The sequence below is a fragment of the Elaeis guineensis genome, chromosome 10 (assembly GCF_000442705.2).
Source record: "Elaeis guineensis isolate ETL-2024a chromosome 10, EG11, whole genome shotgun sequence".
Taxonomy (NCBI): domain Eukaryota; kingdom Viridiplantae; phylum Streptophyta; class Magnoliopsida; order Arecales; family Arecaceae; genus Elaeis; species Elaeis guineensis.
In genome coordinates this window covers 72,019,194-72,046,950 of record NC_026002.2, presented here as the reverse complement: position 1 = coordinate 72,046,950, position 27,757 = coordinate 72,019,194, and the positions used below count along the sequence as shown (strand labels likewise).

The following is a 27,757-nucleotide window of genomic DNA, read 5'->3' as shown; positions in this document are numbered from 1 at the left end:
TTCATCAAGAACGAAGAGAAATCTTGTGTATATAAAAGGATCAGTGAGAGCGTAATAACATTCTTCGTATTATACATGGATGATATTCTTTTCATTGGAAATGATGTTCCGATACTAACCACAGTCAAAAGATGGTTGTCCAAAGAATTCTCCATAAAAGATCTAGGAGAAGCATCCTATATTCTTAGAATAAAAATTTATATGGATAGATCTAAAAGGATGTTAGGCCTATCACAAAAGCTGTACATAGAGAAAGAGCTGAAGAGGTTCAGTATAGAAAACTCTAAAAGAAGATCTTTTCCTCTTAGGCATGGTATTCATCTTTCCAAGATGATGTGTCCGACCATATCTGAGAAAGTTCAGTACATGAGTAGGATTCCTTATGCCTCAGTCATAGGGAGCCTCATGTATACCAGGCTGTGTACTCGATCTGATATTGTCCTTGCTATGAGTGTCATAAGAGATATCAGTCAAATTCAGATGAGGAGCACTGGATAGCTGTGAAGAACATCCTTAAGTACTTGAGAAGAATTAAGGATTTGTTCTTGATCTTTCGAGGAGATTTTGAGTTGCGAATCGAGGAGTATACTGATTCAGACTTCATATCTGATCTTGATAATAGAATATCTACATCAGGATATGTGTTTGCTTGCAATGGTAGTGCAGTGAGCTGGAAGAGTTTCAAGCAACCCATTATAGCAGATTCCACCATAGAGGCTGAATATATCATTATTTCAGATGCTGCAAAGGAAGGCTTTTGGTTCAAGAAGTTCGTCACGGAGCTTGAGATAATGACATTGGATGCCATACCATTTTATTGCGACAACAATAGAGCCATAGCACTTGCTAAAGAGCCGAGATCTCATCAAAATACAAAGTACATCAAGCGACGATACTATATCATATGCGACTACCTCGAAAAGAAATATGTTAAGATGTGAAGAGTAAACTCCACTGACAATGTGATAGATCTGCTGACAAAATAATTGAGCCAGCCAAAGATAGAAGTCCACCTTGAGAAGATGGAACTTACATTAGTGGCCAATTGACTTTAGTCCAAGTGAAAGATTGTTAGATGTATGTTCTAGAAGCCAATATAGCTGACATATTGTAATAAATCTAGGACATAATTTTATACTTAATTTATTGATTTGATTAATAAAAGGATAAGTCTTTTTTCATTCAAGTGTAATGTGTCCTTGAATCATCCATGAAATTAATATTTTCATACATATTTTCAACGTGTTAAAAATTAGAGACATGTATATAATTTCTAAATGCTTCTGATCATAGCATCATCATGAGGACGGTGATCGATCTGGATAGACTGATGCACAGATTGCTTCCTTCGAGATGGTTGAATCTCTGATCTACAGTGTAGAAATATTGAGAGACGAGTACAGATAGTTGTTAGAGAACAACTAATATTGAGTATAACCATACGAGAGATCATTTGAATTTTTAATCAATCGTCAGTGATTGTCTCGATGCTATAGTTGTATAAATGGTCTTTTGATCTGCGATGCTACAACTGCTCGCAGTGAGGCTGCTAGAGTTTGACTGACACATAAACATGATCTCAATGAGTCTTTGTAGTAGATGTTGACGACAGTTGGTCTACTATAAGAGTAGGATACGTATCTAGATGAAATCTAAATATCTTGATAGAAAAAATAGTCTTATGGGATTTGAGAGGCTAAGTCTGAGGATCTGTGGTCATAATAGTGTGATTGATGGAAAAGAGTTTTCATGAGGATCGTAATTGGACTTGAGCTAATCGAATCTATTATATGACTGATGATGAGGTTTGACGATTTATCCATGACCTGCTATCTAGTCGGAACTCACGATAGAGAAACTAAATCACATGTGAACTATACCTTAAGATTTTTTTTTGATTCTACTGGATTATCACTACATACTGCTAGGTGTCACTGGTAGATGGTGAGAGCTCATTAAGGTAGCTCAAGATCGATAATCCTTGATGAGTTAGAATGAAACTGTTCTGATCCATTGAAAGGAGTTTGAATGATACTATGATAAAAATCATTGTATATCTCACTATCAGATAGAATTGAACTTATAGGATCACACAACAAAGAGATTAGACCTAAAATAAGCAATTGGGCTTATGAAGTCTCAATTAGATTTAGAGAAATCCTATTGGTTGGGGATAACCTTGCTAGCATATAGTTGAACCCAATTTTCTCTTTGCATTTGAATTTCTTATTTGATAAGATTAATTCATGTTTAATTATCTGTTAATATCATAAATGAATTAGATTCATTTGGCTCTAATTGTTGGAAGCCTAAAATTTTGGATCAAATGAATTAAGGGTTCAAACCCTCAATCAATTTTCTTAATAGTTTTGATTGAGCGCCACTTGATTTGATCAGGTTGGACATACCCACCCATTAGAGGACATGTTAGACTAGCATGGGGCATCCCCTAGGCCCCATGTGGTGTGTATATTTATGGGTATAAGGGCTCTAATAGTTGGCGTCAAAAGGATCTCCTAAAAGGGGTCAAATAACTAAACAAATAAGGATTCCTAATGCAAGTAGGACCTGTATTAAGTGATTGTTTAATTTTAAATATGATTCCAACCTTATGCCTATTTAAAGGAGCCTTTCTTAAAGCTCCTAAGCACTGAATTTTAGTACCCACGCCTCCCTTAGAAGGTCGCCATGCCCCCTCTCTCTTCTCTCTCTCTTCTCCCTTGAAGATCCAACACCCAAGGAGTTTAGGCATCCCACTTCTCCATGCCCAAAAGGTGTTTGGGCATCCCTTTGCTTGCTGGTTTTTAGACCTTGATTGTTTCTTAATCAAGGGAAGAAAAGCAAGAGAAGAAGAGAAGAAGAAGATCAAAAAAAGGATCAAAAAGTTGATCGCAATCCAGATTTCGTTCAAATTCGCAGGCTGATTTTTCTTAGAGAAGAAAATCAATACCAAAGAGAGCTATTTCAAGCGATCCTGAGTGGATACCCATAGAGGTCGAGCACTTATGCGGCTAAAAAAAAATCTACTCTTTTCTAGATCCAAATTTGAAGAAAAGATTTACGAAAAAGATATGTGATCAGATCACATATTCAATTTTAGCATAAAATTTAGCATGTGTTCAATTTCAGCATATGAAGTAGATCCTAGTGTTTCATATTTTATACATGCATGATGTAGATTAAAAAAATATTTTAATCTTTTATTCCACTGTATTGTTTAGAAAAAAAAATTTTGAAACATACATGCATGTCCTGACAATAAATTTCAACACGTAGGGGGTCCAGTGTTGTCCATGAGAGACCCCAGTGCCGGTTGTGAGTGTGGGCGAGCCTCATTCATAGCGAGGTAAGTTGGGATAAATGGGATTAGTCCAGGTTATACCTTGGTGACTAAGTGGTTGGTGCGTGATCTGAGGCTTGAAGCTCGGTATGCAGATCGGAGATTTATTTATTCGGACATTATGATGTGCAGAAAGTTTCGGAGTCAACGGAGGAGAGGTGCATGTGCGAAAGCAGTGAAGGTACAAGATTTTTAGCAAGTGGCCCTAGTGTCGTCCGAAGTCGGGCGTAGTTGTCCAAAGTCGACTTCATCATCTAAAAAGGTTAGGGAAGCGGGGGGCTTTATTTCTCTGCCATTTTCTTTTCTACCATTTTTTCTCTTTCTTTCATTTTTTTTCTTCTTTCCCTCATTTCAAGGGGAGGAATTTTTACATGCACTAGACTTAAGTGATCCAGAGGCAATTCCTGAGACATGTTCACAATGGATGACCCACTATTGAGGATTGATGAGATAAGAGCAGAGCACAATATTCAATGTACTAGTGACCTTTTGGCACACCTGGCATGGAGATAATGAAAATTTGATGAGACACTTTGTGTTAAAAGCGGACCCCACAGTGCTGAGCTCATGGCTTTAGCGCCATCTCGCTTGTCTATTACTTCGGCTTTGTCTACAATCCCACTGCAATGGGGGTTCGATCTGTACTCCCATAATCATGGGGGCTCAATCTGCACTCCCACTGTAGTGGGGGCTCAATCTGTACTCCCATCGTCATGGAGGCTTAATCTGCACTCTCACCATCGTGGACACTTTGTCTGTACTCCCTCGTAGTAGGGGCTAAATCTGCATCCCACCATTGTGGGAGCTTAATCTATACTCCGACCATCATGGAGGCTTTGTCTGCACTCCCATCGTAGTGGAGACTCAATCTGCACTCCCATCGTAGTGGGGTCTTAATCTGTACTCTCACCATTATGGGGGCTCAATCTGCACTCCCATCATTATAGGGGTTTTGTCTGCACTCCTACCATAATGGGGGCTCAATCTGTACTCCTATCGTGGTGGGGGTTTAATCTGCACTCCCACCATCGTGGGAGTTTTATCTGCACTTCCACCATAGTGGAAGCTCAATCTGTACTTCCACCATGATGGGGACTCAATCTGCAATCCCACTGTCGTAAGGGCTCAACCTACACTTCCACCATCGTGGAGATTCAATCTGTACTCCCATCATGGTGGAGGCTTTATCTGCACTCGCACCGCAATGGAGACTCAATCTGCACTCCCACTGTAGTGGAGGCTTAATCTACGCTCCCACCATGGTGGGGGCTCAATCTGCACTCTACCATCGTGGGGGCTCTGGATCGGTCAGGATCTGACGTCGACTTCGATATATGATTTTAATACTCATGGACCTGTAATTTTTTTAAACGAAGAGAAAATAAAGTAAAAGATGAGGGTTTAAAAATTTTTTACCAAAAAAAATTTATGCAAGTCTTTTGGAGCATGCTTTCTCTTTCGATTTAGATTATATGCCCTCTACTTATTAGATATAATCGAGAGTATCTGGGGGTGATGTTTAACCACTCTATTTGATTTATGATCGCAATCAACTTATTTGATTTGTGGCTGCAGTCGAGGTCGGCACTGAACGTGAATTCACGGGTCATTTTGTGACGTCCTTCAAAAAAATCTTTCTTATCCAAAAAAGTTTTATGCAGGTCCTTTGAAGCATATTTTTTTTTTCGATCTGGACTACGTGCCTGTACTTATTGGGCATAAATAGGAGTGTCTGGGGGATGTTTAACCATCCTATTTGATTTATGGTCATTGTTGGTGCAAAAATCCGCTTACGCTGGAGAAGCTGGAGTCGCGGTCGCCGTCGGAACCTGCAAAAGAAGTCTAAACTGGAGGTGGGGTTGCTCCAGCAAGACCCTCCGATGCTCAAGTCAGTTCTCTGCCTCAACAAGAATGGAGTGCTCGAACAGAAATTTTAGCAGAGTTTCTAGGTAAAAATGAGAGCTTATAGAATAACGTATCTGGGGTTCCCCCTTTTATAGGCGGAGGGGGCAACAAACTGATGGTGATGCCTGTAACCGTCTGGCAGTGGGCCGCCCATAGTCAAAAAAAGTTTGTTGCGGAGAGTAGTGGGGTGGACCCATGGCTATTACCAGGGCGTGCCACATGGAGTCTGCCATGAGGAGCGGAGTGGCGTCCGTTGTCATGACTTGCCAGAGGATAGAAGAATCATGCGGTATCCATCGCAGGAAGTGGAGCAGGACCGTGGCCATTATTACTGCCTGCCAGGGAGTGATGGAGCCGCGTGGAATCCATCGCAGGAGGTGGAGCAGGGTCATGGAGTGATGGAACCGCGTGGAATCTGCCGCAGGGAATGGAGCAGAATCGCGACTGTTACTACGGTGCGCCGGCGGGTGAAGGTCTGCCGGCTGAAGTCCGACTGGAGTGTCTGGCGGAGAGAGGTAGTTAGCCATTTGTCCGAGAGGAGCTCGAAATCCAACTTTCGCAGGAGTTCGGATGGAGTCTTCCTTCAGTCACAGCCGGGGGTGGAGTTCGGCTCCCGTAGGGGTCTGGGCGGAGTTTCCTTGCTGTTGGAGTCGTGGGCGGAGTCTGGCTCCCTTAGGAGTTTGGACGCAGCTCACCGGCAGTTGAAATCGAGGACGAGGCCTGGCTCCCGTAGGAGTCCGGGTGGAGCCTACTTGCAGTCGGAGTCGCGGGCAGAGTTCGGCTCCCGTAAGAGTCCGGGCGAAGTCTGCCTGCAGCCGTTGGAGTTGAGAACGGAGCTCGACTCCCGTAGGAATCCGGACGGAGTCTTCCTGCAATTAAAGTCAGGGGCGAAGTCCGGCTCCCGTAGGAGTCCGGACGGAGCTTACCAGTAGTTGAAGTTGGGGACGGAGCCCGACTCCCGTAGGAGTCCGAGCGGAGCTTACTAGCAGTTGGAGTTGTGGACGGAGCCCAGCTCCCGTAGGAGTCCGGGCAGAGTCTACTTGCAGTTGAAGTTGGTGACGGAGCCCAGCTCCCGTAGGAGTCCGGGCGGAGTCTACTTGCAGTTGAAGTCGGGGATGGAGCCCGATTCCCGTAGGAGTCCGGGCGGAGTCTACTTACAGTTGAAGTCATGGGCGGAGTCCGGCTCCCGTAGGAGTCCGGGCGAAGTCTGCCTGCAGCCGTTGGAGTTGAGGACGGGGTCCAGCTCCCGTAGGAATCCGGGTGGAGTCTTCCTGCAACTAAAGTCAGGGGCAAAGTCCGGCTCCCGTAGGAGTCCGGACGGAGCTTACCAGCAGTTGAATTTGGGGACGGAGCCCGGCTCCCGTAGGAGTTTGGGCGGAGCTTACAAGCAGTTGGAGTTGTGGACGGAGCTCGGCTCCCATAGGAGTCCGGGCGGAGTCTACTTGCAGTTGAAGTTGGTGACGGAGCCCGGCTCCCGTAGGAGTCCGGGCGGAGTCTACTTGCAGTTGAAGTCGGGGATGGAGCCCGGCTCCCGTAGGAGTCCGGGCGGAGCTTACCAGCAGTTGGAGTTGTGGACAGAGCCCGGCTTTCGTAGGAGTCTGGGCGGAGTCTACTTGCAGTTGAAGTCGGGGATGGAGCCCGGCTCCCGTAGGAGTCCGGGCGGAGTCTACTTGCAGTTGAAGTCGGAGACGGAGTCCGGCTCCCGTAGGAGTCCGGACGGAGTCTACTTGTAGTTGAAGTCGGGGACGGAGCCCGGCTTTCGTAGGAGTCCAGGCGGAGTCTACTTGCAGCTGTTGGAGTCGAGGATGGAGCCCGACTCCCGTAGGAATCCGGGCGGAGTCCACCAGTAGTCGAAAGTCGGAGGGGACCTGCAAGGGTCAATCTTGCTGAGGGTATTTTATACCCAACACCAGTCCCCCTACTTCCGAGTTTGAATTTTGAATGAAGGAAGTACAGAGAGATTGGCATAGCTGAAGTTGTCCCCTCGAATCCTGCGCACGACCGCCCCCAGATATTTTGGCATTAAATGCGCGCGTGCTGGAGTCTTTTTGAATCGGGGCGATACGAAGGGACCCTTCAAAATTCCCGTTGGTACGCTGGCCCAGGTTTGGCGCAGTAATGGCTCTGTCAGCCGTCAGCCACTTTTGGCCGCCTGCCATGGTGAGTGGGACACGTGTCGAGCGCGGGCCGGTCTGGAGGGATTCGTGATCATTATGGCGTTGGATCCCAGGGTCTATTTAAACCCGTCCCTCCGCCTTTAGGGGCCCCATTCCGCTCGAGAGTTCTATCGATATCCGCCCTTGCTTCGAGAGTCCCAATTCTCTTGGCGTCTTCTTGGGCCATAGGCGTCCTTCGAGTCATCCCTGTCCTCGCCCCTCCGCATCCTTCAGAGCGATCTAGGTTAGTCCCAGAATCGTCGCTCTTCTCTCTGCCGCTTAGGGGCCTTTTCTTCTCCATTTTCTTCTGTCACCTTCCTCTGAGTTGGTCTCCTGTGACCTCTCGTGCTTTGTCCTGTCTGTTTTCTTCAGGATCTTTAGAGTTTTCATTCGAAGTTATTTGAAATGTCTTCCGGCTCTTCCGTTTCCAGCAGTTCTGGGAGTTCTTCCGCCTCAACCCTCCAGGTTTCTCGTTCTATAGATGAACCCGCACCTGGGACTGGGCTTCGCCCGATTTTTGCGCCGGGCGCCATTCCATGCTTCCTGACTCTGGATGAACTCCTTCTGATAAGGGTTCAGTATGGAGTTCCTTCGGAGTACGATCTGGAGCTGTCTGGCCCCTCCGACCGGGCTAGCACTCCCCCACCCGATCATTTTTTCCTGTATCAGGAGGCGTTCCGTGCCGGGCTCCGGCTTCCGCTTCCGCCCTTTGTTGTCGCCCTCTTCCGCTTCTTAGATATCTCTTTGGCTTTAGTTGCTCCGAATTTTTTTAGGTTTTTGATAGGGTTTTTCTCCCTTTGCCACGTAGTCGAGGTCCAACTGTCCCTCTCTCTGTTTAGGCATTTCTGTACCTTCAAGTGTCATCCTTCGGTGAAGGACTAGTGGTATTTCTCCCCTCAGTTCGGCAAGAAGGGGTTGCTGAAAGGTGCCCCCTCTTCAATCCACAACTGAAAGGAGAAATACCTCTTCGTCCACTGCCCGACCCTGAGGCTGGGTCTGCCCCCTTTGGGCTCTCTGAGGGATTCTGTCCGTCGGGCTCCTAGCCTGGGGGAGGACGACCTTCAGGCTGCCCGGAAGCTTCTTGACTACTCCGCTCCTTCCCTTCCCAACCTTCTGAGGGAGCAATTTTTGTTCAACATCGGCCTGAGCCCCTAGGATCCTGCGAGTACTTCATCTTTTCCTTTCTCTTCTCTTCTTCTGTCCTTCTTCTTTTTCTTTCTTTTTTCTTTTCTCTCTTTTTTTTCTCTCTTTTTTTTTCTCTCTTTTTTTTTTGCGTGCTACTCCTTCCTTTTTTACCCCATTATTGACTTCTGATTTTTGACTGATTGATTTTTTTTTTTTAAGGAATGGACGTCGAAGCAGCACGGATGCTTACCAGGGGCCTCAAGGCCCATAAAAGAAAGGGTGCCGCGGCCTTCGGATCAGCAAAGAGGGCCAGGGCGGAGGAGATGAGCTAGGCCATGCCTGTCCAGGTGGCTCCAGCGATCGACATTCCTTCGGACGCCGAACCAACGGCCCCCCGGGCCTCTTCAAGGAGTCCACCGACTGAGGCCCCCGTTCTGGGGGTCCGCTCCACGGAGGCACCCGTAGTCGAGAGGGGAAGGAGAAGGAAGTCGGTGGCCCGTAGGGTGAGTGGCCGTCGGGCCACCGCTGACGAGTCCCTCGGCTCCGAAGAAGAGCCGGAGAACCCCTTCAATGACAGGGACCTGATCAAGCGGTTGATCGACGGCTGCATTCTGCCTGAGGTCGTCGAGAGGATCGATCGCATCGATCTCGAGCAGTGGGTTTGGGACTCCCTGGAGTCCTTTCTCGAGGTAAACAAATCTTCGTTTAATTGGTTTTTCGACCCCTGTTCTGATCCCTTAGCCACCCTTACAGATTGGGCACCAACTCTTCGCCAACATCGAGGCGATGAACCGGGCGAGGAGGGATGCCATCCTGGCGGAGGAGCACCATCGGGCCAAAGTCGCTCGCCTCAAGGAAAAGGCCGCTGAAGTAGTTGCCCTCCAAGAGGCCCTGGAGAAAGAGAAGCAGGCCCGGGAGGAGGAGAAATAGACCTTGGAGGAGACGGTGAAAACGGTGGAGGCCGGGGTCGCCAATTTGACGGAGCAAATCCCAGTCTTGGTCTCGAAGGCCAGGGATCTTGCGGTAGAGGAGTTCAAGGCCTCCACGGAGATGAGAGATCTGAACGTCCGGTTTGGCCAGGAAGCCTTCATCAAGGGGTTCGAGCTCTGCCAGGATAAGGTGGCCAGGAAATTTTTCGAGCTCGACCTCAGCTTCTTGGGCGAGGAGTCTGAAGATGAGGCCGGGCCTTCTCCTGCTGCTACTGCTGCTGCAGCCCCCTTCCAGGGACACCGAGCTCCCCAACTCCTGCTTCTGAGCTCTGAGACCTCCGACCTTGTGGCTTTCTTTTACTGCAATTTTTCTTCTTTTTTTTTTGTCTTCAAGAATCATTCAATCAATAAAGTTGAATTTCTCATCGTGGATGGCTTCTCTTCTCCCTCTTCCCTCCTTTTTATTTTTCTTTCTGCAATGAGACGCGCCTTGACGCTTCTGTCTCTTGATGGCAGTGTCCTGCCAAGGCACTTTCCCTGCCCCAGGGGATCCCGCTGAAGTCCACGATCCAGTGGCTGAAGAAGGAGGTTCTTCATGCGATGAAAAGATCGAAGAAGATGGAAGGCGAGCTTCGTAGGTTAAGGGAGGGTTACTCTGAAGTCACCTCGTAGGCCACCCGCTTTCGGAATCTCCACGTGAAGGGGATCATGGAGTATAGCCGGAGGAAGACGGACTTCGTGAAGGAGCTTGAGGAACACAAGAAGAGTGCCAGCGATCGAATTTGGGCTCAAGCTGCCAGGATCAGCTCTCTCAGGGTGGAACTGTCAGCTGCGCAGGAGAGGATTGGCCAGCTGGAAGGGAGTTCATCCCGGCTCTTGGCTCGGGTCGACGGTGATCGGGAGTGGTCGAAGAAGGACTCCGACCTTCAGCAACAGTTTCAGAACGTCGAGGTGAGCTACGACGTGCATCAAGCCGGTTGGCACAGGCAGGTAGATGAATATAAAGGGAGACTCAGGGTGGTGGCCGACGAAGTCGCCCGTCTTCAGAGGCAGCTGGCTGACAGGGCTCAGCTTACTTCTGCTCGGGATTCTAATGAACTCCAGTTCCTAAGAGGAACCGTCGAAGGACTTTCTGTCACCCTCGGAGAAAGGATGGCTGAGCTGCAGCAATTGAAGATCCAACTGGCATACGAGCAGCAGGCCGTCACGGACGCGAAGGTGGAATCTGAGGTCCTGAGAAAGAGGCATCGAGAGGCGGAGACCGAAAGCCAGCGACTTCGTCGGGCGCTCCAGGATGCGCTGCTGAAAAAGGGAGAGCTAGAAGAAGTTGAGAATCTGAGGCAGTCCTGGATAAGGGGTGGAGTAGATAATTCTAGGTCGGAAGGAGCAGAGCTTCCCTAGGGCTCTTCTTGGCCTTCTGTCTTTTCATGTATACATTTTTTCTTTTGTTGTTTTGTCTCGCTTTTGTCGTTTTGCTTTTCTTCCTTTGGCCTTCTGGGCTTCGTAATGTATATTTCGCAAATGGAATGAAAAGGGGATTTTGTGTTACCTCATCCGCATATTGTATTAAATTATCATCCGTCGAACCTCTCTTGTCGTTTGACTTGTCCGACGTTGACGTCATTTGGAGGTGCCCAGTCGTCGATATGCTGGTTTGCTTTCCTCATCGTTCATGGTCGTAGGCTCGAGCTTGGTGGTCCGAACTCCGCGTTACCTCGGAGGCATTGCTGTTTTCTTGACCTGTGTCGAGAGCCTTCTTAGAGGTCGGGGGTGTTTGGTAGGAACTTTCCGTCTTTGTTGAGACGAGGTTTCTTAGGTCTTTGGTGTGGTTTGTCCTTCATCTGTTTCCGATGTAGTTCGTCGCTTTTCCTTTTTAATTTTCCTCCTCTTTTCGGAGTGAGGGTGGTGCGTAGTCGTTGATAGCACCAAAAATAACTCTACTCACTACGTAGGTAGGATGAGTCGAGATCGTATCCTCAGGGACCTTGGGCTAAGTTGAGATTGCAAGGTAAAAGAAAGAAGCGTTATTTTTGATTTAAAAAATAAATTATCGTAAAATTGAGGTAATTAAAAATAAAGAGCTCGGGAGTTTTGAATTAATTTGCACTAGCAGAGTTGTATCTCTTTTTTAACTAAATAGATGTGATTAATCTTAGGAAAAATACCTGTCTTTCCTCGGCACGCTCCGTACCCGTAGATCACGGCGCGTCTCCGGAAAGACTAGGTACACAACTCTTCTTTCCTCGGCACGCCCCGTATCCGTAGATCACGACGCATCTCCGGAAAGTAAAAGTTGTTCCTAATATTAATCTAACAAGAAAGCATAAATAAAAGCATATGATATGGAGCAAATAAAGAACTCATGACAATTTAAATAAAAAGTATAATCTTTATTGCATATAAAGAAATACAGAAAAGTTTAGAACAATAAACCATCTCTGTGTCGTTACAAAATTTCTTCTCCACTCCCGAGACTGCTAGCCTAGCTGCTCATGAAGTAGTCCCTTTCTATTCCTCTATGCAAGGCTTTAGAAGAATTTCTGGGCTCCTCCCTCTAATGGGAGTACAAAAGCCTTTTTATAGATATTAGGGGGGAGGAGTTTTACATGGTTTTCCGATGTGGGACTAAAAAAAAATACAAATCTTTCCACTTGAAATATTTCCAAATAAAAATTTAATTTGCTCGCCACTGTGTCTGCGGTGCGCGCCTACCCGCATCCTGCCCGCGTCCTGCCCGTGTCCGTGCCGCATCCCGCGTCCGTCCCTGCGTCTGCCCCCGCGTGTTCACGCGCGTTCACGCGCACCTGGTTCTTCATTTGAATTCACACGCGCCATCTTTTTTCTTTTGAATTCATATCACGCGCCAAAGGATTCACGCACGCCCAGGAACCAAAAAAATTCACGTGAAACCCTTTTCCCTTTTTTTTTTTTATATATTCCAAAAAGAAACAAAAGTTCCTTCATAATGACATCTATATCCTTTTTGGATTCCTTGCATAGTATCTTCATTTTCTATAATACCGGATGCGTCTTTCTTTTATTTTAATTTTATTTTAAGTCCAATTTTCTTCAAACTTGAATCTTTTTGATCTATGAATCGGACTCTTTGTATCGGCGATCACCTTTCCTGTAAAACATAGAAAGAAACATCAAATTCTTAATAAATAAGATAAATTAAATATAATTTCTTAATTTAAAATACTTAAATTAAGTGTTTATCACACCCCCCAACTTGCATTTTGCTCGTCCTCGAGTAAAATAGATATATCAGCATTGTGTACCGACTTGATTTTGAATAAAAAGTAGATTAGGCATCCCAAAAGGTAGATGTTACTTGGTCAGACCATTAAAGAGATATTTCATTGGATTATCAATTTGACCCAATTAGTGGCTGAGTTTTAACTAAAAAAAAAATTTCAGAGCTTTTCTTTCACCAACTCCCCACTTTACTCTTTAAATCCTCTAACTTAATGGAAAAGAGGTTTATTATCTTCTTGCAATTTAGTCCCCCCTTTTTTTTTTTTTTTTATATATATATAACATTGCCTACCTTTTTACGCGAACCACAACGCTTACTTAGGCGAAAGGGCCCGGTTACTCAGTAGGAGACCAATGTTGTTTTTCTCTCTCTTTTTTTTTTTTTTTTTTTTTTTTTTTTTTTTTAAGGAGAAGTTTTGCATACCTCGATCTTTCCACCCAATTTTTCATGAAGCAGATTCTTTATTGAGATCAGTAAGAAGAGGGCTGTAGAATCACTCCTAAAATTTGGTCTAGTTCAAACCCTACCATTCATTGGGTTTTCTTAATAATTTATTCCTCAGTATCTCTAAAATTATCTTGACCGTTAATCATTCATTTATTAGGATGCCTAATTGACTCTTAATCAAAATAAAATTTGAATACACAAAACTAATTATTTCTGACCATACTCGAGGATTTGATTAATTCCCCCCCAACTTAATCTACATTGTCCTCAATGGAGTAGGAAAGCAAAGAAAATAAAAGGAGAGAGTGCACCTGGGATAATTTTGCTTCGGAAGTTGAAGATAGCTTCATTGATTAATAGGCTCTTGTTCTAAATTCCTGCAGCTGCGGTAAAGTAAAAAAAAAAAAATATGAAATCGTTGGGTTGCCTCCCAACAAGCGCTAAGTTTTACGTCTTCAGCCAGACTGAATTGAGTATTATGGCAGTTTTGGATCCACTAAATCAACAGATTCAATTAATTCTCCATCACTAATTCCATCTATGTAAGGTTTCAATCGCTGACCGTTCACTTTAAAAGTGTTCCCCTGTTTAGGATTTTTGAGTTCGATAGCTCCATGAGGAAATACCTGAGTTACAATGAAAGGTCCGTCCCAACGTGAGCGAAGTTTTTCAGGAAACAGACGCAACCTAGAATTGAAGAGCCAAACTTTTTGATTAGGCTCGAACATTTTTCGTGCAATAAATTTATCATGATATGCTTTAGTTCGAGCCTTATAAATTTTGACACTCTCATATGCTTCATTGCGTAGCTCTTCAAGTTCATTTAATTGGAGTCTCCTATTGGAACCTGCATTTTTCATATCAAAGTTAAATTGTCGTATGGCCCAAAATGCACGATGTTCCAATTCCACCAGCAAATGACAAGCTTTTCCGAATACAAGTCGATAGGGAGACATTCCTATGGGTGTTTTAAAAGCAGTACGGTAAGCCCATAATGCATCGTCTAAGCGAAGAGACCAATCCTTTCTATCGGGCCTAACCGTCTTTTCTAGGATATGTTTAATCTCCCTATTTGACACCTCTACCTGACCATTAGTTTGGGGGTGATATGGTGTGGCCACTTTGTGTGAAATATTATATTTTTTCATAAGTGCTTCAAAGTGTTTATTCGTAAAATGAGTCCCCCCATCACTAATGATCACCCTTGGGAAGCCAAATCGACTAATGATGTTTCGTTGGATAAAACTAATTACAATTTTATTATCATTAGTCCGTGTAGCTATTGCTTCCACCCATTTTGATACGTAATCAACTGCCACCAGAATATATTCAAATCCAAATGAGGCTGGAAAAGGTCCCATGAAATCAATCCCCCAAACATCGAAGATTTCTACTACTAAAATGGGGGTCAGCGGCATCATATCCTTCTTGGATAAATTTCCTGTTTGCTGACATCGCAGACAACTTCGGCCAAATTCATGTGCATCCTTGAAAAGCGTTGGCCAATAAAACCCACTCTGTAGTACTTTTGCTGCAGTTTTTCTTCCACTAAAATGTCCCCCACATGCCGAAGAATGGCAAAAAGTGAGAATGCTTTGGAATTCACTCTCGGGGACACAACGGCGAATAACTTGGTCAGGATAGTATTTGAATAGTTCAGGTTCTTCCCAGAAATAATGTTTAATTTGTGAGAAAAATCGATCCTTTTCTTGTTTTGTCCAGTGAGAAGGTACTTGTCCTGTTGACAAGTAATTGACAATATGGGCAAACCATGGAGGACGGCTAGAGGAGATTGCGAAAAGTTGTTCGTCAGGAAATTTTTCTTTGACCTCATCTATGCCTATCGTGTGTTCAACTAAGATCCTGGAGATGTGATCAGCTACCACATTCTCAGAACCCTTCTTATCTCGGATTTCCAGATCAAATTCTTGTAAAAGAAGGATCCATCTGATCAAACGCGGTTTAGTATCTTTCTTTGAGAGGAGATGTTTCAGAGCCGCATGATCAGAGTAAACTAGAACCTTAGACCCTAACAGATATGAACGAAATTTTTCAAGGGCAAACACTACTGCTAGTAGCTCTTTTTCTGTTGTGGTGTAGTTTAATTGGGCATCGGAAAGAGTCTTGCTAGCATAATAGATCACATGTGGCTCCTTATTGATTTTTTGGCCTAAGACGGCACCTATTGCAAAGTCAGAGGCATCACACATAATCTCAAATGGAATGGACCAGTCAGGGGGTTTTATTATGGGTGCTGTTGTCAGGGCTGTTCGTAATGTGTTGAATGCTTTCAAACAGTCTTCATCAAAGACAAAAGGTGTATCCTTGGCCAACAGATTGCACAAGGGTCTTGAAATCTTGCTAAAGTCTTTGATGAAGCGTCTATAAAATCCGGCATGACCTAAGAAAGATCGTATTTGTCGGACCGAAGTAGGGGGTGGTAGTTTTGAAATGACCTCAACTTTGGCTTTATCTACCTCGATCCCTTTTTCAGAAATAATATGTCCTAATACAATTCCTTTTCGCACCATGAAATGGCTCTTTTCCCAACTTAGGACAAGATTTGTCTCCATACACCGTTTAAGAACTTTTGAAAGATTATGGAGACAATCCTCAAAGGTGGTTCCAAACACAGAAAAATCATCCATAAAAACTTCAAGACATTTGTCCACCATATCCGAAAAAATGGCCAGTATGCACCGTTGAAATGTAGCAGGTGCATTGCAAAGCCCAAATGGCATACGCCGAAAAGCGAAGGTGCCATAGGGGCAAGTGAAGGTCGTCTTTTCTTGATCATCCGGAAATACAGGTACTTGATTGTACCCTGAATAACCATCAAGAAAATAGTAGAAACTTTGTCCTGCTAACCGTTCTAGGATTTGGTCGATGAAGGGCAATGGAAAATGATCCTTCCTAGTAACGGCATTCAGTTTTCTATAATCTATGCATACTCGCCATCCAGATGATATGCGAGTTGGAAGTAGTTCACCTTCTTCGTTCTCCACCACAGTAATACCAGATTTTTTGGTACTACTTGAGTGGGACTGACCCATTTACTATCGGATATGGGGTAGATGATTCCAGCATCTAACCACTTTACCACCTCTTTCTTTACTACTTCACGCATGTTTGGGTTCAATCTCCTCTGCATATCTCGATGGGGTTTGGCATTTTCCTCAAAATGAATATGATGCATGCAAATGGAGGGGTCAATTCCTTTTAAATCGGCAATGGACCAACCGATAGCCTCTTTATGTTCCTTCAGAATACCAACCAATTGTGCTTCCTGATTAGGGGTCAAGTCTGATGCAATGATTGCCGGGAGGGTGTCATTGAGTCCTAGAAATACATACTTAAGCGTGGCAGGAAGAGGTTTCAATTCTAACGTAGGTGGTGATTCTAAAGATGGGACTATTGGTGTACTGGCTAATGTGGGCAATGGCTCATACTTGATTGTCCATGGAGGAGTGGTTTTATCATGTGGTGTATCTAACAAGATGTTAACTTCTTTCCTATATTCCTCAAAGTCACACACTCCAGAGTGAGCCAAGCAAGTATCTGAGGGGTCTGGTGCTAGAATTATGGGTGTTGAATCTTCTATAATATCTTCTAGTGTATCTACTTCGAAGCAACTATCCATTGATGGTCCTTGGGAAGCACCAAACACATTCAATCTTAGTTTCTTATTCCCAAACGATACGTCCATGACTCCTGTCCTACAATTAATGCATGCATTTGCCGTAGCTAGGAAGGGTCGTCCTAAGATAATGGGAATTTGTCTGGGGTTGCCACTTAATTCCATATCGAGAACCAGAAAATCAACTGGAAAGTAAAACTCATCTACCTTGACCAAGACATCCTCAAGCATTCCACGTGGTTCCTTAATTGATCTGTCGGCTAACTGCAGTGTGACTGATGTGGGTTTCAGTTCTCCAAATCCAAAAAGTTCATACACCGAACTAGGTAAAAGATTCACACTTGCCCCTAAATCCAAAAGAGCTTTTTCAATGTGATAATCTCCTATAACACAGGAAATGATGGGGGCTCCTGGGTCCTTAAGCTTTGGAGGAGTGGCATGCTGGAAGACAGAACTAGCCTGTTCAGTGAGACGTACTTTCTTTGGGATTTGTGATCTAGATTTACGTTTTTGGGTGCACAAATCCTTCAAAAATTTGGCATAAGCAGGGACCTGTTTGATTGCGTCTAGAAGGGAAGATTAATTTGGACTTGCTTAAATAATTCCAACATCTCATCGAGTTTTCCTCCCTTCTTATCTGCAGGAATAGGAGCTTTCAGGGCATCCGGAAATGGGCTTTAGGCAAGTAAGATGATTCCGGTGCAGTTGATTCCTTCTCTATTTTTAGGTCCTCCTTGTTCTTGGGTGATTTGGATTCGGTTAGAGATTTAGGGTCGGTCTCATTGGTTTTACTAGTGTGTTCAATGACCTTCCCACTTCTCAGAGTCATGATTGATTTGGCATGTTCAGAAAAAGCTTCTGAGGTATTAGAACTCTCAATCACAAATTGCCCTCTTGGGTTGCTCTCTGGTTGGCTAGGTAATTTTCCTCCTTCCCTCGTACTGAATGCAGTTGCTAGTTGACCTATTTGGGTCTCTAGCTTAGCAATGGATTGTGTGTGGGAGTTAAGGGTCTGAGTGTTGACTTCTAATCTTTCTAGTGCTTTCAGGACTTTTTCCTCAAAAGCTGAACTGTGACCAGTAGTAGATGGTTGAGGAGCATTTTGAAATTGATGGTATGGTCCATGCCTATATGTTGAGTCTTGATATTGAGGTCGAGGTGTGGCAGGACCAACCACTGGTTGTGGTCTCCAAGAAAATTTGGATGGTTTCTCCAGCCGGGGTTATAAGTGTTCGAATATGGATCGTTTCCTGGTCTGCGAGCTTGTTGGACTTGCTGAACCTGCTCGTGCACAAACTCAGGAAATTGGGGTGCGGTTGGGCATTCACTAACAAAATGGTTCGGACTTGCACACAATGCACAAACTTCTTGGATTGGATTAGGTGGAATTGAGGATTGTCCAGTGTTTAGAAGACGATCTAATTTTTGGGACAGTTCATCTACCTTTTGATGGATATCTATGGCATTTCCTACTTCATATATTCCACCTCTTTTTGAGTTTAACATGGGTTTATCTCTAATAGAGGCAGACATATGATGTAATGAATTTTCACTTAAAATTTCAAACAGTTGCCATGCCTCATCCTCACTTTTCAGCATAAATGTCCCACCGCATGATGCATCGACCATGTGTCGATGTCTTTCAGAGAGCCCATCATAAAACATTGGATTAACTGCCACTTGGGTACAGCATGGTGGGGGCATTTTCTAATAAGGTCTTTTAATCTCTCCCATGTTTCATGAACATTTCTCCATCTAATTGGGAAAAACTAGTTATGGCTTTCCTTATTTGATTAGTTTTTCCTATGGGAAAATATTTCTTGAGAAACTCTCCTTGCAGCTGGTCCCAGGTTGATATAGTCATGGAATCCAAAGTATGTAGCCAGTATTTGGCTTTGTCCTTAAGTGAAAAAGGGAATAATTTCAACCTAAGAGCATCATCGGAGAAGTTGTGAATTTTTACAGTTGAGCATATCTCAAGAAATTCTTCAAGATGTTTATAAGGGTCTTCATTACTAAGTCCATAAAATGAAGGTAACATTTGGATTATACTGGACTTAATTTCATATTGAGTGGCCTCCACAGGGGGTACTTGAATACAAGGAGAGTAGGTATATGTGGAAGGAGTAAAGTACTCCTTCAATTGCTTGGGTGGATCATTCTCCTGATTTCGATCCATCTTTTTATGTCTGTTGGCTCTAAAGGTTCTTTCTATTTCTGGATCAAAAGGTTGGATTTCTGGTCGTAACGATCTACGGCCAAGCATATACCTTACAATTATACTATAGAGCACACACAGAATTTTTTTTTTTTTTTTTTTTTTTTTAATATATTTTTATAATAAAGTGAGAAAAAATGAAGAAAATCTAAAGAGAAGAACCTAAGAATCTTAAATCTATGAAAAGGAAGAAATTAATTAATGTTTAGATGTTAATTGCAATCAACTTAAACAATCATAGACTCTCTATCCTAAGGTTAACTTAGATCTAGACAGCTCCTACCTTTCAAGATTGCTTTTGAGCACTCCAAGCTCAAGACTGACTAATTGACTCAGCCAGGTAAGCGTAAGATGTGGGAGGTTCCCTGCTCGTTGCTTTCCTTAGACACCAACTAAGTTGGCCAGGTCAGTCAACGGAACCAATTGAAAACCACTTTCTTTAATCACTTGCCTTAGACACTGAGCAATTAACCAATCCGCACTCGGTTCAACTCTAGAGCTTTCTTATCCTATTGAGCTCGAAATTCCTAGGGCTGACGTCTAGTTGATTTTAAATTAAGGTCTAGGTTATGCAAATGCAAGGGAGTGATTTGTGGGCCAAGGAAGGGTGATCAAATCTCCACCTTATCTGGTTAATGGGTTATTGCCCTTAAGATTAATTATGGAGATGCAATGCAAATAAACAAGGTGTCCAATCAAGTTAGAAATTTTTATATTTGAGGTTACGCTATTTTAGTTAAGTGTTATGAAATGTCAGTGGTTTTTTTTTTTAATATAATTTTATCTTTTTATTTTTTTTTTTAATTTTTTTTTTAATTTTGCAAGAAAATAAATTTAAGTGATTAAGTCTAAAAAGCAATAAATTACTGGGCTATGAAAAGTAGCAAATTATTCTAAGCAGCAAAATTCTAAATAGTAAATTAGTTATGCAAGGTAATTCTGTAATTATGCAAATAAGATTATCTAGCTAGAAAGTACTGAAAAAAATTTTAAAACGAGAAATAAAAATTGAAAAGTATTATTTTTTTTTTTAAATTTTTTTTTTTTTTTTTTTTTAAATTTTTTTTTTTTTTTAATTCAACCGTGCCAAGATCCCCGGCAACGGCGCCAAAATTTGGTGCGTAGTCGTTGATAGCACCAAAAATAACTCTACTCACTACGTAGGTAGGATGAGTCGAGATCGTATCCTCAGGGACCTTGGGCTAAGTTGAGATTGCAAGGTAAAAGAAAGAAGCGTTGTTTTTGATTTAAAAATAAATTATCGTAAAATTGAGGTAATTAAAAATAAAGAGCTCGGGAGTTTTGAATTAATTTGCACTAGCAGAGTTGTATCTCTTTTTAACTAAATAGATGTGATTAATCTTAGGAAAAATACTGTCTTTCCTCGGCACGCTCCGTACCCGTAGATCACGGCGCGTCTCCGAAAAGACTAGGTACACAACTCTTCTTTCCTCGGCACGCCCGTATCCGTAGATCACGACGCGTCTCCGGAAAGTAAAAGTTGTTCCTAATATTAATCTAACAAGAAAGCATAAATAAAGCATATGATAGGAGCAAATAAAGAACTCATGACAATTTAAATAAAAAGCATAATCTTTATTGCATATAAAGAAATACAGGAAAGTTTAGAACAATAACCATCTCTGTTCGTTACAAGATTTCTTCTCCACTCCCGAGACTGCTAGCCTAGCTGCTCATGAAGTAGTCCCTTTCTATTCCTCTATGCAAGGCTTTAGAAGAATTTCTGGGCTCCTCCCTCTAATGGGAGTACAAAAGCCTTTTTATAGATATTAGGGGGGAGGAGTTTTACATGGTTTTCCGATGTGGGACTAAAAAAAAATACAAATCTTTCCACTTGAAATATTTCCAAATAAAAATTTAATTTGCTTCGCCACTGTGTCTGCGGTGCGCGCCTACCCGCATCCTGCCCGCGTCCTGCCCGTGTCCGTGCCGCGTCCCGCGTCCGTCCTGCGTCTGCCCCCGCGTGTTCACGCGCGTTCACGCGCACCTGGTTCTCATTTGAATTCACACGCGCCATCTTTTTCTTTTGATTCATATCACGCGCCAAAGGATTCACGCACGCCCAGGAACCAAAAAATTCACGTGAAACCCTTTTCCCTTTTTTTTTTTATATATTCCAAAAAGAAACAAAAGTTCCTTCATAATGACATCTATATCCTTTTTGGATTTCCTTGCATAGTATCTTCATTTTCTATAATACCGGATGCGTCTTTCTTTTATTTTAATTTTATTTTAAGTCCAATTTTCTTCAAACTTGAATCTTTTTGATCTATGAATCGGACTCTTTGTATCGGCGATCACCTTTCCTGTAAAACATAGAAAGAAACATCAAATTCTTAATAAATAAGATAAATTAATATAATTTCTTAATTTAAAATACTTAATTAAGTGTTTATCAATTACCTACTAATAATCTATATGAATAAGATTTATTTGACTCCAATTGATGTGTGTCTAAGGTTTTGGATCAATTGAATTAGGGTGCAAGTCCCTAATTAATTTTCTTTGATAGTTATTATGGGGCGCCATCTTGATTTGATCATATTGGGCATGTCCTATGATTAGAGGCCTTCTAATTTGATATGGGGCATCCCTTGGGTGAAAAAGATGGTGTGTTTAATTGGGTGCAAGGGCTCTAAGAGTTGGCACCTAATAAGATTTCTAATGTAAGTTGAATAACTTAAGTTATTAGGAAACCTAATGCAAGTAGGACTTGTATTATAAGATTAAATAGAATTCAATCCTCATGCCTATTTAAAGAGACCTCTCCTAAGATCTCTAAAGTATCCAAACTAGCAGCCCTCTATGCCTAAGAGGTCTCCCATGCCCTCTCTTCCTCTTCCTTCTCCTCTCCCCTTGGACGTCCACATGTCCCACCACTTGGGGCATCCTCTCTTCATCATGCCAAGGGCTGTTGGACATCCATTGTTTGCTGGTTTTCAGAGCTTGGTACAGCACAAAGTAAGAGAGAAAGGCAAAAGAAAAAGAGAAGAAAGATCAAGGAAAGAGATCAAGTATTGATCACGATCCAGACTTCGTTCAGATTTAGCAGGCTAAATTTTCTTAGAGAAAAAAATTCAATTTGAAGAGGACTGTTCCGGCTGATCCCGAATGGATACCCATAGAGGTCAGACACTTGTGTGACTAGAAAAAAATATCTTCTCTTCTAAATCTAGATTTAAATAAAAGAATTATGAAACAGATATACGATTTGATTACAATCTAAATTTCAGCATTTATCAATTTCAGCACATGAACTAGATCCTTATAGTTTTATATTTTTATGCATGCATGATTCAGATTAAAAGTATTTTAATTTTATATTTCACTACGGTGTTTAGAAAATAAAATTTTGAAACACACATGCATGCCCCTAACCTCGAATTCCAATAATTTTTTGGTTATGTATATGGATGTCATACATTATATTGAAAAGGTAGTCTCGATATTGCTCTCGATCAATGACATACTTATCACAAAAGTTTTTATGGAAAAGACATGGGTGTGGCATCCAATATACTTGACATCTATAGTGATAGATGTAAGTAGATGTTAGGCTTGTCACAGTCTAGGTGCATGGATTTTATGTTGAAGGGGTTCAACATGAATGGGTGTAAAAGAGTTTACTTACCTATATATTCAATGTGCCAAGCCTGATGTAATTTATGCCTTGTGCATGATCATTGATTTCAGGTAAATCTATGATGGGATCTTTTGAAAATGATGAAAAATATTTTCAAAATACTTGAGAAGTACTAGAAGAGCAGTGAATTAAAAAAGTTTCAAACAACAAACTGTGTTTGACTAAGTTAAATACTGTCAGTAAAGATTACTAAGGAAAGTTGCCTGATTAAAGGGTTCATCATTGAGTTGGGTGTGGTCTCACTAGGAACCCACACACATCCTCTGGCATTTTGATCATAAAATGAGTTCATAATAAGAATAGTATAATGGACCAGTTCACTAAGCTTTAACACAGCAGCAGTGTGTTCGCCACCCTGATTGCATAGGCATCAGATACAGGGGCGATTGGGTTAGTACAAGTGGGAGATTGAAAGAATAGTGTCCTACAAGACAATCACATGGGTGATGCGAAAAAACTTTTTTATGATATCTTCCTACTTATTTGCATGATATTAGTTATTTTATTTATGAGGTATTGTATTTTATCATTTGCTACATCATATTTTTATGATTATGATAAATTCTATAGATTAGGACAATGATTTTAGGGCCATGATGAGATCATACTAATGAGATCTAATATTTTAATAGCCTCAATCTAAAATATTCTTAGTCGTTGGATCATCGAGTTAGAGATTGATGATACTGATAAGATTGGTACATCCTATGTATGCTCGATGGAGAGGGTGGTTGATCTCACAATCGCTTGTGTGGTGATACTAATACAATGATGTAGATGCTCATTAGAGAATAAGTTTATGGAACTAACCCATAAAAGAGACATCTGATGGAGCCTTACAGCATATCGACAGATGGTTCTCCATTGGGAGTGGTGCATATGATCCTTTGACCTGAGATTATCATGGTACCTTATGTATATAGATCTTTACTTTGGTTTATACTCTAGCATGCCACTTTGAGATATGTGTAGGATATTCTAGGTATGGTGAAGTGTGCATGGAGGTTTGAGTGGTCAATAAAGAATCGATCATTTCTTGTAGGAGGAGAGAACATCCTATATGATCTCATAGGATAATGACTCTAAGAGTCTCTGACTAGAATAGGGATGAGCAGTAGAAAAGATTTCACTGGTTCACAACTGAGTCATCATCATTAGATCAAGATACATATGGATAGGTATTTGGGATTGATATAATTTCATACCCATTGCCTATCTGAGATATTGTGTGATCGAAGAATTGAATTACACGGTAACTTGTCATGGAAGGATAATTTTGATCTTTTTATTAAATTTTAAATCTTTCAGATAGTCATGACATATTGCTAGATGTCAATCTTGACTTATGAACTTATCAAAATTAAAAGAGTTTAATTCAAGAATCAATTAAAAAGAATCTTAGTTGATTGAAACTCTTGAGCTGATCTAATCTAATCAGATTAGGTTTAAGTTGAGAGTCTGGATCCACTGCTTGCTAGATTTGAAACTCAATGGATCACACACAATAAGAATTTGGTCTTGGTTTAATCTATTTGGATTTATTGTAAATCCAATGAGTTAATTAAATTACTAGCATAATTAACCCAAGTTCTCAATTGGGTTTAGTGCAAAGGTGTTTGTGCTAACCCTTGACATGTTGCCTTGACCTAATGTGATTGGGTTTGAATCTATAAATAAATAGGTGGCCTCATCTAATATTTATGGAAGTGTTCCATAAGAAATCACCTTCCTCCATACCAAAACCCACAGACAAAATAAATGTCATGCCCCATTTAATTTAGGCGTTAAGAAGAGGGGTCCTTCTTTTATACTCCTCTTAATTTTCTTACATTGTTCCATACATCCCTTGGTTTTTGCACCATTAGATGGCTCTTAGGATATGTGGGTGTGGAAGAGAAGGAGGATTCCTTCTCTTGGAAGGAACTCACATGCTAAGATTTATTTGGGATGCCACATTATTTGGTGCGACAAAATGGAAGAGTCCATTTCATATTGGACTCTTAAATTCTCACCTATTCCTTATCCTATGCACCATCAGATGGCATTTTATTTTTTCTACATAGAGGAAGAGTCCTTCTACTGGTCAAAGGCCTCTAATTTCATGTCATAATCTTTTGGTTTCCATGCAAAATTTAATTGTTACCGTGTAAGAAAATTTCATGGTGCCCCTTCATACCTTATATAAGGGGCACCCCATAAGGGATAAGAACCCAATCTAGAGAGCTTTAGATGTGGGATAATGTGAGAAAAGATAAAAAAATTTAAAAAGAAAAAGGGAAAGAAAAATAAAAAGAAAAGGAAGAGAAAAAGGAAAGCATGAGATGCTTGTCCTAAAATCAGATTGTTCATATGTTGAATATATAAACTGATATTTGTGTGGTGAGATTATTTAGGAAATGATTCTTAGAGTGATCCTAGTGAAGGTCTTGAAGGCATACAAGCACTGTGCAATCCATTCTTGTGAAGGACGATCAGCAGCGAACTTGCGAAAAAGGCTGCAGCCTTGTGTGGATCACCATTGGAGGGATTCTACTTTGGAGTCTTGTGGAGATATCAAAATTACCAGATTGTCATCTTCATGTTGGTATATGACATCTGATCTCTGCTTGTTATACATGTTTATGTTATTTGATTGTAATCATCAAGATATTCCTAGGACTTTTGTGTTCCAGTAGTCAAGTTTAATTGTTAAATTTATTTTCAATTGTTGAATGCATATAAATTTTTTTAAAATTTACATTCTACTACATCATCGAAACCCAATAAAGCATAACCCTAATAGAAGATCGACATACCTACAAATCCCATTATGGATCGAACTATGTCTAACAAAGTTAATTCCAATAAGAGAGAAATCCATTCTCTATTAGATATGTCAAAAACTCATCGAAAAGATATTTTCCTCTTTGGTCTGACAAAGAGTTTCAATGCTCTTCCCAGTTTATTTTTCTATCTCATTAAGAAATTATTTAAATATTTCAAATAATCTAAATTTATGACAAACATATTCATAGATCCAATACATCAATATGTATTAGACTCAGAACATCATTGGCTCGTTCATCTTTTTCAGCAAAAGATGACTTGAATCATCTTACTAAGGAGACAGGATTGGCAGATTGATAATGATTTACAATCATTGACTTCGAGAATTATCTCTTGTTGATCCTATTCTTATTTATATGACTGAGCCAAATTATCAAAGGTAGGTATTTGTGACATTATCCTTCTAGGGTATTTGTTTGTTGTGTACAATATACTAACAGACTATGACTATTTGTAAATGCCATTTCTTTAGTTGTCCACTATGATTTTGACATCATCTATAATGATGTCACAAAAATCATTCTATGCTGACATTGCAAATCATCCTTGGCCAGAAGGCCTATGGAAATTATATTCATCAAAATAGATAATGGTAACATCACCAAAAATAATATTATCAGAATTAAAATAGGCTCAACGATTCCTTAAATCAGGATTGAAATATAACTTCCATCAACATTTAGGAACCTCTTGCTGTTTTCAAACTTTCTACTAACCTAAAGTCGTTGCAATAATTTGCATGGACTTTCGGTATCTAATACCTAGATAGTAGTGTTACAGATACATAAATCATAAGGTGCTATCATATAAGTACCTTGTCTAGCAACCCTTTGCTGATTTCTATTCTTTAGCCTATTCAGATCAAGAGACTCTACCAGACTATTCAGTAATTCTAACTATTGCATGATTAGGTCGAGTATGGCTCGACCAATCTAATCATTCATCAAATAGTACATCAGAGTCATCATATGATGAATGATAATTCTATCATTTAGAGAAACACCAGACAGATGGTGCTTGTAATTGTCAGATTTGTGTCCTAGAAGCCAATTGTTGGTTGACACATTATATAATTCCAGAGTTTAAACTTGTACTTAAATTTTATTTATCAATAAAGGGTTTTTTCATTCCAATCATGTTTATGTGTCTATGATTTATCATAAAAATTAATAAAGATGATTTTTGTATATTCTTAAAATGTTAAAAATTTGAGGTATATATTAATTAGTGGTTCATTTCTAAATGCTCCCGATCAATGGATCTCGTAGAGGACAGTGATCCATCCATTAGAGATCAGTGCACAGTTTGCCTCCCTTATGGACAGATGAATCTCGGGTCTACAATGTAGGGACACTGAGTGAGGGTGTGGATGGTTGTTAGAGAATAACTTGTATTGAGCATGATCAATATGAGAAACCACATGGATACCTTACTTACTCGTCAGTGGTCTTCTCGATGCTGCAGTGGTGTGAGTGGTCTTTTGATCTGTGGTGTCATTGGCTATTCGCAGTGAGGCTACTAAGTTTGACTAACATTTTCTTGGTCCCTAGTCATTCAAGTCTTTACTGTGCATGTGGCTTCAGTAGGTTAGATTTGCTGTTTGGAGTAGGATGCACCTAGAAGGAATCTATTGATCTTGATAGAAAAGGAGAAGTTCTTACGATTTGCCGAGACTGAGTTTAGAAAGTCTTTGACCAAAGCAAATGTGAATACTGAAAAAGAATTTTCACGAGATTCACAAATAAACTCGAGTCGAGCTAATCAAGCATATGACTGACGATGGGGTCTGACGAATTCTCTATGACCTCCATCAAGTTTGGAACTCATGATAGAAGGACTAAATCATACGATAACTGTACCTATAGGTTCATACTTTTATTCTACTGGATTGCCACTACATACTATTAGGTATCACTGGTGGTTGTGAGACTCATCGGGCATCGTCTTGGTGATCCATGACACTCGAAGGGTAGAATTAGAAATATTCCAATCCATCGAAATGTTTTGATAATATTGTGATGGAGATCATAATATATCTCACTACTAGTAAATGAAACCTATGGGGTCACGCATTAAGAGATTTAATCTTGAAGTTGTCAATTGGACTTATGAAGTTCTAATTGGATTAGGATTTATTGAAATCCTATTAGGTTTATAAGAACCATGCGAGCACATGATTAAATCTAATTCTTCTCAAAACTTCGATTTGATCAAGTCCATAACCTTGAACCTAACCTAATATCTATTTGAA

The 27,757-nt window shown here is 41.3% G+C and overlaps 1 non-coding gene across 1 annotated transcript; it reads left to right on the top strand.

The window, feature by feature from the left end:
- The first annotated feature begins 18,485 nt into the window (after positions 1 to 18,485).
- Positions 18,486 to 18,590, top strand: LOC140852328 (small nucleolar RNA R71). Its single transcript, XR_012135230.1, has one exon. It is a non-coding gene; the product is annotated as a small nucleolar RNA R71 (small nucleolar RNA).
- Positions 18,591 to 27,757: the final 9,167 nt, after the last annotated feature.